Source organism: Leopardus geoffroyi, chromosome C1 (genome assembly GCF_018350155.1).
Source record: "Leopardus geoffroyi isolate Oge1 chromosome C1, O.geoffroyi_Oge1_pat1.0, whole genome shotgun sequence".
NCBI lineage: Eukaryota > Metazoa > Chordata > Mammalia > Carnivora > Felidae > Leopardus > Leopardus geoffroyi.
The window spans coordinates 96,469,805-96,488,457 of NC_059328.1; the positions used below are offsets into that span (position 1 = coordinate 96,469,805).

The 18,653-nt window shown below is 39.7% G+C and overlaps 2 protein-coding genes across 2 annotated transcripts in view; one reads left to right on the forward strand and one right to left on the reverse strand.

Moving 5' to 3' along the window:
- Positions 1 to 5,010, reverse strand: part of LOC123598467 (monocarboxylate transporter 1) — a 58,503-nt gene extending 53,493 nt beyond the window's left edge. Inside the window, exon 1 of the mRNA XM_045478685.1 lies at positions 4,931 to 5,010. The gene's annotated coding sequence lies outside the window, so the exon portion shown is untranslated. The remainder of the gene's footprint in view (positions 1 to 4,930) is intronic.
- LRIG2 (leucine rich repeats and immunoglobulin like domains 2) overlaps positions 1 to 18,653 on the forward strand; it is a 161,666-nt gene that overhangs the window by 11,228 nt on the left and 131,785 nt on the right. The window lies entirely within an intron of this gene.

The window sequence follows — 18,653 nt, forward strand, 5'->3', positions numbered from 1 at the left end:
TTACTGAGTGCCTACTATGTGTAATAAAATTTTTATTAAATTCTATTTTTAAATTGTTAATTCCTGTACATGGAATAAAAATTTTAAGGTACAAGAAGTATACAGTGAAAAGGAAACCCTGCACCCCTGATACCCAGCCATTCATCTCACCTGGTAGAAAACCAATATTAATACTAACATTTTGATACTTTGTATCCTCCTGTGTATATTCTATGTATATAAATACACATTTTTTATGTTATGGTGGCATACTGCATATAATATTCTGTCCCTCTTTTTTTTTTTAAGTTTATTTTGAGAGAGAAAGAGAGAAAACCAGCAGGGGAGGGGCAGAGAGAGAGGGGACAGAGGATCTGAAGCAGGCTCTGTGCTGAAAGCAATTAGCCCTATGCGGGGCTTGAACTCACGAACCATGAGATCATGACCTGAGCCAAAGTCAGACATTTAACCAACTGAGCCACCCAGGCACCCCATGTTTCTCTCTGTTTTTCACTTAACTGGTTCTAAGATTTATTGCTCTTTTGGTACATTGGATTAATTTCAACATCACAACCAACACATTTCAATATTAAAATGTTAGTTAAATGAAAAACCAGGATGTCCCAGAAAAGACCTTGAAGTGATTTCCTTAATGTCAGTAAGGACAGCGTTCGTTACAGAATCAAAAAGTAACACAAACTTCTGTCTTTTCTAAAAAACAAATTCTAAAAATAGTTATACACATGAAACAACCCAAAACACAAGAGAAATTAAAAGATATATTCCAAAAAAGAATAGACACAGGCTCAGAGAAAGGTAAAGGGACAGCAAGTTATGTGAAGATGTGCTTTGTTATTCTGTACATGGCCAGTGAGTTACAACTTGTTCTTTTGAATGATCAACAATCAACAATAACCTGCTGAGCCAGTTAAGTCAGAGTCCAGCAAGGGGGTTCTGTGGGTTTCCAGTGCTTCTAGCTTAATATCCTAAAGGCTCTAAAGAGCACCACATTTGTTAGGCCACAGAAGACTTATTTATTTATTTATTTATTTATTATTATTTTTTTTTTTTTTATTTTTTTTTTAAGTTCTGGTGAAGGTAGCCACTTCAAGGTGTTTGCCTATTTATTTACCTAGCTAGTCCACACACACAATGTGCTGAATCAAATTGTAGGTACATACCTGAATGTAAATCTTTTCTTTTGCTGCCATAATTTTGATACATACACTATAATAAGTTGTACATTTAAAATTGAATACCCACAATGTGCTAATGTCCTGCCAATTTATCTAGTATTGGCCTACCAATGTTTAGGATTTATTAATGTTTCAATGCACAAAATTAATGAAGTTCTTAGTATTTTAATTCAAGATACTTCATTTTTAAAATGTTGCTGGGAATGGTGCTCCAGAAAAGAGTCCTCAAATGATTTATTGGTAAGTTTGTGATTTACATTGCAAAACAAAACAGGGACGCCTGGGTGGCTCAGTTGGTTAAGTGCCCAACTTCAGCTCAGGTCATGACTTCATGGTCTGTGAGTTCGATCCCCACATCAGGCTCTGTGCTGACAGCTCAGAGCCTGGAGACTGCTTTGGATTCTGTGTCTCCCTCTCTGACCCTCTCCCACTTATGCTCGCTCTCTCTCTCTCTCTCAAAAAAGAATAAATGTTAAAATAAAATTAAAAAATAAATAAAATGCAAAACAAAGCCATAAAAAGGTTCATGGATAGTCCAGAGGAAAACTAAAAAAAAAAAGGGGGGGGGACGTTAGTTGAAGTTTGGTCTGGGACCATAATTATGATGATTATGATCTCCAAAAACAACTTTGAATCTCCCTGAATCTGCAGGGCACCTTATAAAATTTATCCCATCAAAAATAATGAGGCATTTTGAGGTGTTTCAGAAAGGAAAGTGGTGAGCAAGTGGAGAAATGAACAAAGTAATGGAGTAGACACTTAACCAAAAAAAGAAGTGCAAATGACCAAAACAAAATAGAAAAATATTCAGTAATAATCAGATATGTATATTGACAAGGGCTCCTCTAAATTACAAAGCCTAGAACCTCAAGGTTTTTTTCACATGGCATATTAGCAAGGATTTCTTTAAATTCTAAAACCTGTTTCATGGGGTAGCTGAGTGGCTGAGTCAGTTGAGCGTCTGGCTCTTGATTTTGACTCAGGTCATACCAGAGTTGTGGGATCAAGCCCCACATCTGACTCTGCATTGAGCGTGGAGTCTGCCTAGGATTCTCTCCCTCTACCCCTCTCCCTCGCTTTCCCTCTAGCTCTAAAATAAAAACAAATACAGAAAAGAAATATAAATAAAAACTATAAAACCTGTTTTATAACCCCCAGGGTGTCTGGAAACCAGCACTCAAAAATTGCTAGTGGGAATAACTCTAGTTACGAAATTTATTCTTAAGAACTAATCATTTATTCTTGTACAAATTTGTTCACTGCAGTGTTATTTATAACTGCATCTAGGTTATTTATAATATAACCTAGATGTCTAACAATATAAATAACCTAGATGTCTAACAATAATAGATGAGTTACATTGTAGTATTTAATAGTGGATTACAAATACAGCATGAGAGGGGCACCCAGGTGACTTAGTTAAGCATCCGACTCTTGATCTCAGATCAGGTCATGATTTAACAGTTTGTAAGTTCAAGCCCTCTGTCAGGTTCTTCACTGACAGCATGGAGCCTGCTTGGAATACTCTCTCTTCCCCTCTCTCTGCCCCTCCCCTGCTCACACATGTGCGCATGCTCTCTCTCTCTTAAAGCAACAACAACAAAATGTAGGTTTCAAGTAAGTACAAAGTGATCACAATTTTATTTTTTAAACAAATACGCATAAAAAACTAAAGTAATATTAGAAGATTATAACTCAGTGAGATTATAGAGTGGTATATTCTTTTTTATTTGGATATATTTTATAATTTCAAGTAGTGCCATGATTACCTGGGGTAAAAAAAAAAAAAGGCATACATTCTATATAGAGAAAGCTATTTTATTCTAAGCATCTGTGGTGATTAAAAAATAAGTTGGAAAAAATTGAGGATTCCACAAACGACAAGAATGACAAAGGGGAGAGTTTGCTTGTCAGATGAAATCACAGAAAATTCAAACTGGAGGACAGGTTAGAAATAACCCAACTCCCTCTATTTTATGGATGAAAAAATTAAGTCCAAACGTAACCAAGGCCACAAAGTGTTTAGAATTCAAACAATACTTGGATTGATCTTTATCTCATCTTTCTTCCTTTCTACTTATGTGTTATAATGCCATAGTTGGCAACTATGTTTTTTAAGTCTGAAAAATGGAAATGGAAAAAGTTTAGGATAAAGAGGAAAAGGTTTAAGATACAGGATATCTCAAACATAGTAACATAACTGTTCTTCCTATTTTTGAATCTGCATTTGCCAAGAAAAAAAATACATACATACTTTGAACTTATCTTCAGGATAGCCCATTGGAAATAAAACCTTGAAATACAACTTCAGGATGGTGAGTTAAATATCCCTTTTTCTTATACTCTCTCTTTTCCCCCAGCCAGTGCTATTAGCCTTCCTCAAGGCCACAGACTGATTACAAGAAGTAAAAATGAAAATCAACTATTTCCATGGGCCCTACTAAAATCTGAGTTATTGATGGATGATGTTGAAATGTTTATGAGATTTTAATCAACAATGTGGTTGTCAAAGAATGTAATACACACATATTTAAAAAGTAGCATCATATACATATCTGTTCATACATATACACATTCAACCAATATTTACTGAGCACCTACCATGAGACAGACACTGCTATACTTTGATATAAAGTGGTAATTGCAACAGACCCAAAACCTGACCTTGGCGTTTACAGTCTAGTGTATAAATAGCTTCCACTAAATTGCATATTAAAAGGCAGGAATCATGTCTTATTCAGTACAATGAATATAGTAGATTTTCTTTTAATATCTGTAGACTGAATGAATTTACCAGGAGTTACTTTGCCCTAAACTGAGACGTTGTTATTACTACTTCAGACATGGACTTGTGGCAGTTGAGGAATAATGTGGACTAAGAAACCGTGATAAAACCTCACTACTAACTTTAGCATACTTCTTCCAAAGCCAACCCGTCTTTCAAATCATCTAAAATTGGGTCTAATGTCTGGTTATGAAAAGATTTCTGACAAAAAAAAACAACCCTATATAAATGTGGCCACCCAGTGATAAAACAAGCAGCCTTGATGCTCAGAGATTGTAGTCATTTAGATTAGAACAAATTATTGTTATTATTGTAATTTTGCTCTTTAAAAAGAAAACTCTGACATTTATTTTACAGTGGTTTTTTTTAAAGATTTTTTTTAAATGTTTTATTTATTTTTGAGATAGAAAGAGACAGAGCATGAGCAGGGGAGGGGCAGAGAGAGAGGGAGACACAGAATCTGAAGCAGGCTCCAGGCTCTGAGCTGTCAGCACAGAGCCCAACGCGGGGCTCGAACTCACGGACTGTGAGATCATGACCTGAGCTGAAGTCGGACGCTTAACCGACTGAGCCACCCAGGCGCCCATTTACAGTGGTTTTTATAGTTGCATGACATATTTGGAAAAGTAATATGAGATTATATGACCCAGCATTTTTAGAACAAGTAACAGATTTCAACCACCAAAACTTAACAGAAATCTCTAAAGTAATACATTTTCAAATGATCAGAACATCATGAACTCTTTTAAGTTTTGGTGTGCAAACATACCATTTACTGACATCTCAGTCACTTCAGGTTTTGTGCTCTTGAATCAAAGAAGCAAAGGCCTATAAGGGCTTTCCTGTTATCTCCCCTGAAAATAATAGATTTTTCTACCTTAATTTACCTGGGGAGGTAAACACAATACAAAAAGGCAAAGACTTAGCTTTCCTTAGGTCTAGTCTACCTAACAGATAAAGTGGCACCTACCTGGGACCTCCAAGAGTTTGCCTCTACTGTGTCCTCCAAGGGAAAGAGAATGGATTGTCCTCCAGGCTGATATAAACGGGGGAAGACTGCAGCTGTATGTGACCTTGTGTTCTGATACGGTTCTGGCATCTGGACAGAATCTTTTTGGTGGCCTGTGCTTTGTCACTTTCTAGCAAGTACAGAGGCTGGGCGTGTCGGCCTGCCTCAACCAAGACTCCAGACCTCCTTAAGGGTAGGAGAAAGGGACCCCAATATTCTCAGCATTTGGTTATCACTCTCAGATGAGCTTTTTAGTCCAGTTAATGAGCAGGCACCATGCCAGGAAGAGATACATGAGCTTGGACCTCGAAGAGTATGTACTCTGAAGCTGAAATCATAAACCAGAACATCTGATGTGTGTCTCATACACAATGAGGGAGGGAGTGCTGTTGATGGAAATGTCACACGCAGCTGCTTTTAGCGCTTGGCTCTCACCAATGAAGCTTCCTCCTCTGCCACCACACCCCTCCCTTCCTGCATGAAAGCCTTTAGGGCTCTTTAGTTCTCATCCTGCATGCTGTGAAACAGGCTGAAAATTTATATCTGTTACATCAGTCTGGTTCATGGCTGACTGATGCACCTGATGGACTATAGGAGTGACTGGCTTAGCTACGTTTGAGTCAGGAAAGAGCCTACCTTCTACAATTGTGTGCCCTGCTCTGTAAAGTAACGAATATGGCTTATGGTCCCAATTAAGCTACTTATTAAACAGCATCCTTTGAACAAGTCATTTCTGCCATCTCTCCAGCTATATGACTGAGCACGTAATCCTGTTGAGATTTCACAGTGGGGTTGAGAAGACAAGCTATTCCCTCCATCTGGAATTCTCTTTCCCTGACTTTTCATGCCAAATCCTCCCTATCTTCTGGATTTAAACTGAAACACCTGTTCTTGAGATCTTCCCTGACTGACCCTACTTTCTTATTGCCGAAGACCAATAGTTTCCCAGTTCACTCAATAGCACCTGTTACTTCCCCTTTTGCAACCTATGTCATGCTTATTATAATAGTTGTTCAGTGTCTCTCTTCTCTATTAGATCATAGGTTCCATTGGGGTAGGACTCATATCTGTCTTTTGCACTGGAATCTCCTGTACCAAGCATTCTGCATGCACGTATTTGGTGCTTAATAAACATTAGTGGAATAAATGATGAATTACATTTTTTGTAAAATGTTTCTTTTTGAGAGAGCATGAATCCCAATTATTTTTGAGAGAGAGAATCCCAAGCAGGCTCCTTGCTCTCAGTGCAAAGCCTGACATGGGGCTTGAACCCACAAACCATGAGATCATGACCTGAACTAGTCAGACACTCAGCCGACTGAACCACCCAGGTGCTCTGAATAAATGATGAATTACATCTTATAATCGTTTTGAGATTCCTTTGTGAAAACCAAATATTGAACCTTCTGTGCCTTCCTAATCATGTGGGTAATGTTAAGAACAGGTGTTGAATTAGAGCCAAAAGGACAGCTACTTATTGTGCCTTCCCCATGCCTGACTGCTGCTTGCCTTCTCGTATCACCACAATCTAAATTCTTATCCTGGCAAATTGTTCCCAACTCCCTAAGCAATCATTTTTGGGAAGATTGCAGTCTGTGTTCATTTGTTAAATAAAACCAACAACCCAAACTGGCTTTTACAGTTGAGTATTGTATTTCCTCATATTTATGTCAATTTAAAGAATCATTAAGCTCCCATAGAAAAGATTTCATGTAATTTGTAATTACATTTAAGAATGAGTGTGCCAACTTCAAATAACTTCTTATCAAACTGGCTTCTTTTTAACACTAGGTGTTTCTGAAATATTAACCTGAACTTGAATACCTAATTCTACCTGGAAACTGCAGATTCGTAGTTAAAATGAGGAAAAGCAGCTTCAGATGCCATTTATTAATTCATTCATTTATTCATTTAATAATTGCTAGTGAACACTGTAGGCCAGACACAATTCTAGATATTTGGGAATACCAGTAAATAAAAGATTCCTGCCCGCAAGAAATAGGACTACTGTGGTATAGATAGTACTCACCAAATATTCTATTGCTGCTTTGCTTTTCTCAGCTCCCTTCAGGTAGGTTAGGGTCCTGTGATCACTTCTGCCTAATGGCCTGTGAAAGAAGTGATTTGTATCCCTTTCGGGCGTCACTTTCAGACCAGACAAGTTAGAAGCCCATGTGCCTTTCCTAACCCTTTTTACCCCGTCACAGCAATCTTGGAGGTTACACGTTCTACTTGGTGCAGCTAGAAGATGGTAGAATGTGAGTCATGTTGGCTACTGCGTAAAGGTGTGGAATAGAGTGACACACAGCTTTCACTGCCTGCCAACTTGTGCTAGATCTGTGACCTGCACGAGACAAAGTTTTGTTGGTTAAGCCACAGAAGATTCAGCATTAGCTGAATTAAGTTTTGTTGGTTAAGCCAGCACTAGCTATCCTGAGTAATGCAACATGTATTATTTATTTAACATCTTTTATGTGCTAGGCAGAGTAGTAGGCTGTTTGTAATAATGATTTATTCTTGTTAAAACTCTGACAATTCACTTTCCTTGCCAAAAGGGAGGCACAATGTTTTTCCTGAATTACTATGTTCATTTTCATCAGAGCTGCCTTTTTTTTTATATATATAGTAGTAAGATTGGTATCAGCCTTGTAATTTTAGAGGGAAAAAAGGATTTTAGGCTTATTCTAGAGGACTAAATAAGGATGAGTCCTTATCCTGGCTGTTTGAATAGGTTATTTAATCTGCCTTATTTTTCCATGGATAGAATTGGGCCTAATAGTTTGCTGCTAATATTACAAGGTTATTATGATGACCAAAATGAGTTAATATATAAACCATGAAACACACAAATGTAATATGACTATTCTCATTGAATCTGAGACACCACAGATTGTAGAGCACACCATTATTTTATAGTCCACTAAGAAACTAATGATACAAGTTAATCTGTTACACAATACTTTCTTATCACTCAGTCCTTATTAAAGGGCTTATTTAGGTGTACGTAAAATTGATTTTTGTTATATTTAAAAGCTGTGCATTAAACGGAACAATTCAGTCAAGGTAACCCAAAATGTCTTTATATCTAACGAATAACTTTTCAACTCTGAATAATTGATATACTGAATTTTTCTTTTTTTAAAATGTTTTATTTATTTTTGAGAGAGAGACAGCATGAGCCGGGGAAGGGCAGAGAGAGACACACACACACAGCCTGAAGCAGGTTCCAGGCTCCAGTTGTCAGCGCAGAGCCCAACACAGGGCCCGAACCCATGAACACACAACCTGAGCCAAAGTCAGACACTTAACTGACTGAGCCACCCAGGTGCCCCAATATACTGTATTTTCAATACAGTGCTACCTTCTGTGCCATCAAAAGCAGTGGCAATGCAGCAGTCCTTAAACAGGGCTCCATTTGGGGGTAAGATTTTCTTCCAACCTTCTGGCATCAATTCCGCAAATTTTGATGTTGATGCGCTCTTGTGCCTGATAAGCTATATACAAAAAAGGTGTCAATGGAAGTTTTTCAGACAACAACTAGGATCATATTTCTTGTGCAAATGTTGCTTAAGTGGTTGGCTGACTGAAATGTCCCTGGGTTTTAGTTGTCCAATCATTCAACCAGGAGTAACAACCAAATTTGCAGATAAGCAGACAATAGCAGTGGTGTCGAAAGTGCATAGTGGTGGAAACAGCTGAAAAACACCAATTGTCTCAATTTCAGAGATGTTAAAAGGTGACAGTATATGTATCTTGGAATAGGTAAAATAAAGTATTGGGTTTTTTGTTGTGTTTTACAAATAAAGGTGTATAATAATAAGGCCTCAGAAAGAGCACTGGGGGTTATATGTACGTGATGAATTGCTAAATTCTACTCCCGAAACCATTATTACACTGTTATCTAACTTGGATTTAAATAAAATTAAGATATTAAAAAAAAAAAAAACAATAATAAGTCCCCAGGAAGCTCAGCTATGCGGGAGCTTCAAGATCATTCTTTGATTCCATATCATTGTAGCACTCTGATCCAGGCCTACACAATCTTCAGTCTAACACAGCACAGTAAGAAGAGTCTTGGGTGCCGGGCAGAGAACTGGCTTTGGGGTCTGAGTCTGACTCTCAACCCTGCCATTTTTCAGAAGTACTGTTTTTGGGGTCAAGTTACTTCTCTGAGGGAAATTACTAAGGTTTGGGGTGGGGGGCTAATATGTATGAAAGCATGCTGTAAACAGTAAAATCCACATGCAAAGGGAAGAGAACCAACATTTTCATTGAGTGCCAGGAACTGTGCTGGGTACTTTGCATTATCTCATTTGTTCTGAGGCATATACTGTCTTGATGGTCACCTTGACATCTGATACATTTTATGCTATGTTAATTTTTTTCCAAAATACCCCTTTCATTGTCTCACACTTTTTTTTAATTAATGAATGAATTAATTTATTTTTAAATTTATATCAAAGTTAGAATATAGTGCAATAATGATTTCAGGAGTAGAACCCAGTGATTCATCCCTTATGTATAACACCCAGTGCTCATCCCAACAAGTGTCTTCCTCAATGCCCCTTACTATTTAACCCATCCCCTCACCCACAATCCCTCCAGCAACCCTCAGTTTGTTCTGTATATTTAAGAGTCTCTTGTGTTTTGTCCTCCTCCCTGTTTTTATATTATTTTTGCTTCCCTTCCCTTGTGTTCATCTGTTTTGTATCTTAAATTCCACATAAGAGTGAAGTCATGATATTTTTCTTTCCCTGACTGATTTCACTTAGTATAACACCCTCTAGTTCCATCCACATTGTTGCAAATGGCAAGATTTCATTCTTTTTGACTGCCGGGTAATACTCCGTTATGTTTGTGTGTGTGTGTGTGTGTGTCTGTGTGTGTGTGTGTGTATGTGTGTGTGTGTGTACACCACATCTTCTTTAACTGTTCATCTGTTGATGGACATTTGGGCTCTTTCCATACTTTGGCTATTGTCGATAGCGCTGCTATAAACATTGGGATGCATGTGCCCCTTCAAAACAGCACACCTGTATCCTTTGGATAAATACCTAGTACTGCAATTGCTGGGTCGTAGGGTAGTTCTATTTTTAACTTTTTGAGGAATCTCCAGACTGTTTTCCAGAGTGGCTGCACCAGTTTGCATTCCCCCCAGCAGTGCAGAAAAGATCCTCTCTCTCTACATTGTCTCACACTTTAAAGCACAAATCGTCTAAGGCAATTCTTTGGATCCTAAAACAAGCTGATAACCATGATCCCATCACAGAACTGCAGCCTCTCACTTGTTTTTGCTTTGTAGCCCAGAAACATTTGAAATAAGAGAACCTTGGGCGACCAGTGTACCACCTTCTCTGTGACTCTGGCACCAAAACTAGCCCCTGGGGACCATGCAGAAAGTTTTTAATCTATGGTAAAAAGTCCTAAATGAATGTGAGATCCAGGGTGTGGATCTAAAAGGGCATTAGGCAATTTACACAGATTCAGGCGCACAGAAAGTTGATATCCAAAAAACCTGACCATAGAAGCCAGAGGCCTCAATGGGGCTGCAATTCTATTTTGGGAAGAAGTTACCAGCAAGAGAAGTACTGGGGAATAGAAATATAAGGCAGGAACCGCCCCAAAGCCTGATTGTCTTTGAGATTGACTCTTTGAACTAATGACCCATTCTCCTCATGTCCTTCTACCAGGAAGAATTGGGGTCCTTGGGTTGGAGCAAAGCTTAATCTATAAGTTAGGGTTACAGATTCAAGCTCAAAGGCTAGAGAGATAGGAGTTTAAGAACTAAGCCAGCTATTACATCAGCTATATATGAAATGGTGTCTTGAAATACTAATAGGTGGGGATAAGGTGGATGGGGGGGATTAAAGCAATAAAATGTCTTATGTTTCAAATGTCCACAGGATAGAGAACTTTGTGAAGGCTCAAAAGAACAAAGACCTACAAAAATTAGGGGACTCCCAAGATCCATCTCCAAGAGCAATGGTATAATGTTTAATTTGTAACTCAATGTAACACTCATTGCCTTGTTCTCTAACTAGTTTGTGTATGTACACATTGAATTCCCACTAAGATTTTTCTTTAAAGTTTATTTATTTTGAGAGAGACAGAGACAGCACAAGTCGGGGAGGGGGAGAGACAGAGACAGAGAATCCCAAGCAGGCTCACAGAGCCCAGTGTGCGGCTCAAACTCATGAAACTGTGAGATTATGACCTGAGCCGAAACGAAGAGTCGGACGCTTAACCAACTGAGCCACTGAGATGCCTCTGAATTCCCATTGAGATTTTAAGCTTGAGGTCAATAGTAACAATTAAAAAAAATATTCTGCATGTATGGCATAATGCTGTGTAGTGCTAAGAAAACTTATTAATGTCACTCCTTTCTATTTGAATCTAGCAGAGATTATATCTTGCTACAATGATTACTGTAAAGGTGAAAACCCAGATTCCTTTTTGCCATTCAGCACATGTTTTTCCACGAACCCAGCCACTCCAGAAAATCTATCTTATTTGCAGAACTATTGCAAAATCCGACACTCCTCTTCACTTCACTGGAATGCCCTTGTAATTGCCAAATGTTGCCTTGCCTCATGGAAATTCTTGGCCAGAAACCTATGGATCGCCAGCCCTTGCAGCTGTTGACCCTAATTCTCCTATAACATCAAATCAAGATTTTTTAATGACCTACTGAGAACAGGCACTGGCTAGTTGTCATTGAAGGTATAGAGATATGATCACTGCCCTCAAGTAGTTTATGGTATATATGAAAACAAACATATGAATATTTAAATACCAGATAAAGACTTACTTAACAGTAATCAGTCGTAGAAGGGTTAGCAAAGGCAATGGTGCAAAAAAAAAAAAAAAAAAAAAAAAAAAAAGGCTAAGAATTCACAGGAAGATGAGGCATCATTTCTACCCCCTTCTATCTAGAAAGCCAAGAGCCCAGTGTAGGAGCCTCTCATGCCCTTTCTTTTGTGTCACTATTTTGAAGTATACTAATGGAAAAAATATAGTGTCCTTTTCCCCTATAAATCTTTTGTGTATTGTGGGTCACCTCCTGGGTCTTAGGTTCTTACCCCTTGACCTGAGGTCACTCAGTGGCACCCATTGAGATTCCTGCCTTGGGAAAAGTTCACCTCCTCTCTACTACTAATTCTATACTCTCTATATTAGAGTATATATATATTTTTCTAAGTAAATTCTTCACCCAACATGGGGCTTGAACTCACAACCCTGAGGTCAAGAGTCACATGCTGTACTGACTGAGCCAACCAGTTGCCCATACTCTCGTTGGCTTGTTTTTAAGTTTTGTAGACCTGGGGATGTTGGACTGGTAGCAGGCCACAAAGACCTATTTATTCCTGTTGCCACAAGACTGACTCTCTTCTAAGATGGTGGGCCAGAATATGTAGGATTTCTACTCATCCTCATCCTTCTGCCTAGAATATGATCTTCCTGGAACAATCTTTTCTTCTCAGATTAAGTCACTTTATCAAAAGTAGTGTAATAGCCCCTTTCCCTATTCCTTCACCTCATTTTCCCTGTTCCCTCCCTACCCTCTCTTCTTTGGCGACTTCATCTGTTTCTCTACGCGAATGAATGTTATCCCATTCCAAGTCTTCAATCAATGTGTTCTAAAAGGAGAGAAAGCCTAAGAGTATGAGTCAACTTTATTCCTGGTACGGAACGATGTTTGTTCTCTTATTAGTTGCCCTGAGGAACAGGGAAAAGAAGTGCAACTTCTATTTTTCTTGCTATGAAAAGGAAGTAAATGGCAGTCAACCTACTTCATTAACTTAAAAGATTCATTTATTTTTTTTTTAAGTTTACCTATTTTGAGGAGAGAGACAAAGCACATGAGTGGGAAGGGGCAGAGGGAGAGGGAGAGAGAGAAATCCAAGCAGGCTCCATACTGCCAGCGCAGAGCCCGATGCAGGGCTCAAACCCACAAACTGTGAGATTATGACCTGAGCCCGAGTCAAAAGTGGGATGCTTAACTGACTGAGCCACCCAGGCTCCCCTAAAAGAAATCCATTTATTTTTTATTTTATTCTAATTTTTTTAACGTTTATTCATTTTTGAGAGACAGAGTGTGAGGGGGGAGGGGCAGAGAGGGAGAGACAGACAGACAGACAGAATCTGAAGCAGGCTCCAGGCTCTGAGCTATCAGCACAGAGCCCAATGTGGGGCTCGGACCCATGAATTGTGAGACCATGACCTAAGCCAAAGTGGGGTGCTTAACCAACTGAGCCACCCAGGTACCCCTAAAAGAGATCCATTTAAAGGAAAGTGTTACACTGAGCTACTGTTACATGCACATAGAGCATTACAAAATATTTACTTTATGGTGCATAACATGTTGGCATTGGCATTGACCTTGGCTTGGCATTGGCTTCTGAGGCAAAAACAATCAGACTACCCCAGCTGATCAACAGGCCTAGGCTTAGTGGCCTCGCAGACTCACCTTTAACTTTTCCAGGTTATAACTGTGACCTATCCTTACATGCTTACCTTGTATGACAGTGATTTCTGTGTGCATCTATGTCTCCATTACAATGTAGCCTTTTTAGGGAGGGATCTGTTTTCTTATCTCTGTTTCCCCTCCACATCATCAGGTTGTACATTGCATGTGCCAGTGCTCAATAGATGTTTTCGAATCAATCAGTTGAGCAAGCCTTGCTAAAGTGGCAACCTGTTTCCTAGTTTTGTGGAAGTCTTTCAACTTTGTGTTCCAGCCTCCTAAGTATTAAAAATAATGGGTGTCTCAGTCAGTTAGGTGCCCAGCTCTTGATTTCAGCCTGGATCATGATCTCACGGTTTGTGGAATTGGTCCCTGCATGGGGCTCTGTGCTGACAGCTACTTGTGATTCTCTATTTCTCTCTGCCTCTCTCCTGCTCTCTCTCTCTCTCTCTCAAAAAATATATATATATCAAAAAAAAATATATATATATATAAATAAGTAAATATATTTTTGAAAAGAAACAGGAAAATAACAACAACAATTATAATAGGAGTTACCTGTGGCAATCATGAACAGCAATTCCCCTGACAGCTGGTGACAACAAGAAAAAGGGTAAGGAGTAGTGCTGGGAACCATCCAGAACCTAGCTCACACAGACCCAGGGAGCAGCTCTGAGGAATTACATCCAGAACAGGGCTGCTGGAAAACACCCACATTCAACAACAGCATCTCTCTCAGCACTCCGCAAACAGCCTCTGAGAGACCTTGCTCCATGTGTTACCCAGTGTGTGAGGAAGGGGAGACTCTCTATGGCACCAGCCTGTAAACTTGAGAGGTTCCCTGACATGAGGACTGCTGAGAGACTGAGCAGATGCGATAGGAATGCCTGTGCTCTTCCCTGACTGCCTATTTTGGCCATCTCCCTGCTTTTAGACTCTGCAGTGGAGAGGTCAGAGGCTTAGCCAACTGAAAGATACAGGAGAAAGATGTGGAATCTACCTCAGTGGGTAGGTCCAATTAAGACAAGAAGGGAGTACACAGAGGGGAATATTCAGAAAACAAACGTCTTGCAAGAGTCTGGAGCCATAAAGGGGCCAAGTCTTCCTACTCAGTTAACCCCTAAACACTGGTGGGAGCTTCCTTTTAATGTGTGAATGTTGGGGAGACATGGGATATGGTGAGAAATCATGATATCTTGAGTGAGTGGACTTGATAGTCTAGTCCCCTGGTTGGCCTTTGGTGAAGAGAATTAATAACTGTATTTTGACTTCCCGATCAGCCCGACTCCTCTTTCCCAGCATCATCGAGGTATCTTTTCAGGGAGAGAGAGGCTGTGGGTATCATGGACTCTGTCCAGTGTCCTGTCTAGGCACTAGGAGCTCTGGATCTTCTGAGATACTTTTTTTTTTTTTTTTAAGGATGTCTTTTTTTTTTTTTTTAAGTTTTATTTATTTATTTTGAGAGAGAGAGAGAGAGAGGGCATGAGCAGGGGAGGGGCAGAGAGAGAGGGAGAGAGAGAATCCCAAGCAGGCTCCATGCTGTCAATGTGGAGCCCAGCTGTGGGTCTCCAACTCACAGACTATGAGATCATGACCTGAGCCGAAATCAAGAGCTGGACACCTAACTAACTGAGCCACCCAGGTGCCCCTGAGATTCTTTTTATCCTGTAGAAGGGAAATGGGAATGGTAGGCCCCAAAAGCCAAAGGCTTCAGTTCTTGTGCCTTCCCAGTAATGCTGGAAAAATTCTCCTCTCCCAGGGTGCTCTGCCTTTTCTTTATATGCGAAGATATGTAAATGCCGCACCTGCAGGAGAGGACAGGAATTTGTCCACACTACTTTTTTTTTCGTATGATCTGCTGTGCATGGCTATTGTGTGGCATGTGTACACACTGAAGCATCCATTCCTTGCCTTTAGGTTCTCTTTTTTTTTTTTTTTTAAAGTATTCTTCACACCCAGTGCAGAGCCCAACATGGGGCCTGAACTCACAACCCCGAGATCAAGACCTGAACTGAGATCAAGAGTCGGATGCCCAACCAACTGAGCCGCCCAGGCACCCCTTGCCTTTAAGTTCTGAAGTTACCCTGAGCCCAGAGGTTCTGGGGTAACTGCCCTGCTTTAAGTCTTGGCTGCTGTAGGTGGTGGGGCTTCCAACCTCTTTGACTAGTTCCAGGCATTCCATATTGTTATCAGCAGGAGACTCCCAGGCATTCTGGAAGCTTTGCATGAGGGTGGGAACCACTGCTGTTGCTGTTGCTGTTGCTGTAGCTGCCTGGACCTACAGCAAAGAGCCAAGAAAAAAAAAATCATTTCACACTCTGTACACCAAATTCCCCCAGTGCTGGCAGAGCCAGGAAGTCTGCAGAGCCATGTAAATCTCCCTTTAAGCAGTCTGTCTCTTCAGTAGCTCCAGAAATGGTGTTTGTTACCTTTTAGATTTTACTAGATGGGTGAAAACTGCTGGCAACAGTCCCTGTTTCTCAAGCTGGAGAGCCAACCAGCAGGAGTTTCATAGAGAAGGCAGCTTCCACCAGAGGGGTCTGTCTCTTATTGCTGCTAGTAGTACTTTGGGCCTCAGTGAGAAGATTTCCCACCAAGAACCTGGAATTCAAGTTGCCATTTTATTTTATTTAATCATTTTATTTTATTTTAATTTTTTTTTTCAACGTTTATTTATTTTTGGGACAGAGAGAGACAGAGCTTGAACGGGGGAGGGGCAGAGAGAGAGGGAGACACAGAATCGGAAACAGGCTCCAGGCTCCGAGCAATCAGCCCAGAGCCTGACGCGGGGCTCGAACTCACGGACCGCGAGATCGTGACCTGGCTGAAGTCGGACGCTTAACCGACTGCGCCACCCAGGCGCCCCAATTTTATTTTATTTTAATTTCAAGTTGCGCATTTAGATTTAAACCTTCAAATCAATGCAGAATACATCAAAGTATAGTTGTTCAAAATCTCAGTGAAAAAGAATTATGCTGTAACCTGGAAAAAAAAAAAAAAAAACTAACCTAAATTCAAGAAAGAACATGGTGTCAGGGAAGGTTAGCCCTGAAAACTTAGGAATAAAGAGGATCTATGAGGCAAATCCTGGTGGTATTTATCCAAGTGGTTTTAGGTGAGAGGTTACATTGGTTTGTTCAGTTTGGAGGCAGGTAAATTGTTGCTTTGGAGTTGGATGGCTTTTTTGTCAAACGTTCACACATAAAACAGACACCCTTATTTTTAGTTCCATGCTCTGTAAGCAACCTACTCTTACAATCTGATTCCCCAATGTTGGTCACAGGACATGAATGTTTTTATTCATCTATTTATTTTTTTAAGTAATCTCTACATCCAATGTGGGACTCGAACTCACAACCCCGATAAGCAAGAGTCACAACCTCCGCCAACTGAGCCAGCCAGATGCCCCAGGACATGAATGTTTTAGCCCGTGGCTATTATATCTTTTTCTGTTTATATTCATAATGTTCATTATGGACAAACTTGTGGTTTTGAACACCAGGCTCTGGGAGCATGAGTCTGCTTTGGGAGATGAATTTATAGTCTGTGTGTTAGCATATTGGCTTTCTAAGCCTATACGGCTGAGGACCAGAACCTCACTCTGATGAAAGATAAGACCATACCAATGGAGGACCTTTGGGAGTTCCTAGAAACTCCCTAACTGGCCAGTGGTCAATATCCTTACTACTCAAACTGCTGATGTTATCAGGCCTAGTGGGAGTTTTGTCTATATTCAGGGACTGGCAGGATAGAATTATATTTGGGATCCCGGTCTGGAGTCAGATAGACTTGGTATAAATCCTATCTTTCATGTTTAACTTAAGCAAATTGTGTGATCTTTCTGTGCCTCAATTTTCTCATCTGTAATTTGGGCATAACAGGAGTGTCTACTTCATGGAATTGTTAGGAGACAATAAGACAGCATGTTAAGCACTTTATGTGTACTAGGCCTTATGTAACACCTAACATAAAATGTTGCTTCATAAACAGTAGCTACTCATGTTTTTAGAGCTCTTACTAGATGCTAGACACTGTGGTAAGCATGAATATATTTGTCCATAGTCAAACAGTTGGCAAGTGCTAGAACTGAGAGTTGACCCAGGCCAAAGCCAATGTATTTGACTACTAGCTTAAACCGTCTCTGATGGTTTAACAAACACAGCAAACCTTGCGCTTCCAGAAAGTATTGCCTCCTTTAAAGGAATAAATTTGGAAGTCTGTATATTTATTCCTAAGCCTATTCAGGACTCCTGTTTTGAACTGAAAAATCTGTGATTTATTTTTTTTAACATTCTTAAGGGCAAATCGTTGTTCTTTGAGAGAAGATTTGATCTTCCTTAATAACCAAAACTTACTCAACGCCAAGCCCAGTAAGTAAAGTGGAGAATTACATTGGGACATGCCATCTGTGGCTGAGAGCATGGGGCTAAGAAAGCAATCCCACAGTTTTGACAGAAGTAGCAAATACTTCTTTGTCACAAAGCATTTTCTTTAAAAAAAAAATTTTTTTAATGTTTATTTATTTTTGAGAGAGAGAGAGAGACAGAGTGTGAGTGGGGGAGAAGCAGAGACAGAGAGGGAAGCACAGAATCTGAAACAGGCTCCAGGCTCTTAGCTGTCAGCACAGAGCCAGACGCAGAGCTTGAACTCGGGACTGGCAAGATCATGACCTGAGCCGAAGTCGGACGCTTAACCAGCTGAGCTACCCAGGCACCCCGTCACAAAGCATTTTCCATTGTGGCTGACTTCACTTTCCTATCCCACTCCTTTTTTATGGGATTACATAAGAAAATATGTGTTGTTATTTGTAAATTAGGTTAGCTACAAATGGGTTAAATTATGGTAACTAAAGTTAGCAGATGAATACAAACATAAAGAAAGATTGCCAACGAAGGCCATGTCTTTTTAACGACTCTATCATTGACACAAAAATATGCTCATCAAAATAATTTGAGAATGGGTGATTTTTAAAAAAGGATGAGGGATTGAAAGTTAAGTTTAGCAGAGTTAAATGTAAGATCCTGTACTTCAAGCTGGGAAAAAATAACTGCATATACAGAATATAAACAATATAGCCTAAATGTATATAAGAAAATTGCTTAGAAGTTTTAGTAGATAAGAACTTAATCTTAGTTAATGACTGCCAAGAAAAATACTAAGGTGTCACGCTGAATTAAAGGAAGCCTAGACTCTAGATGAAGGAGGTGACCTATCCACTCT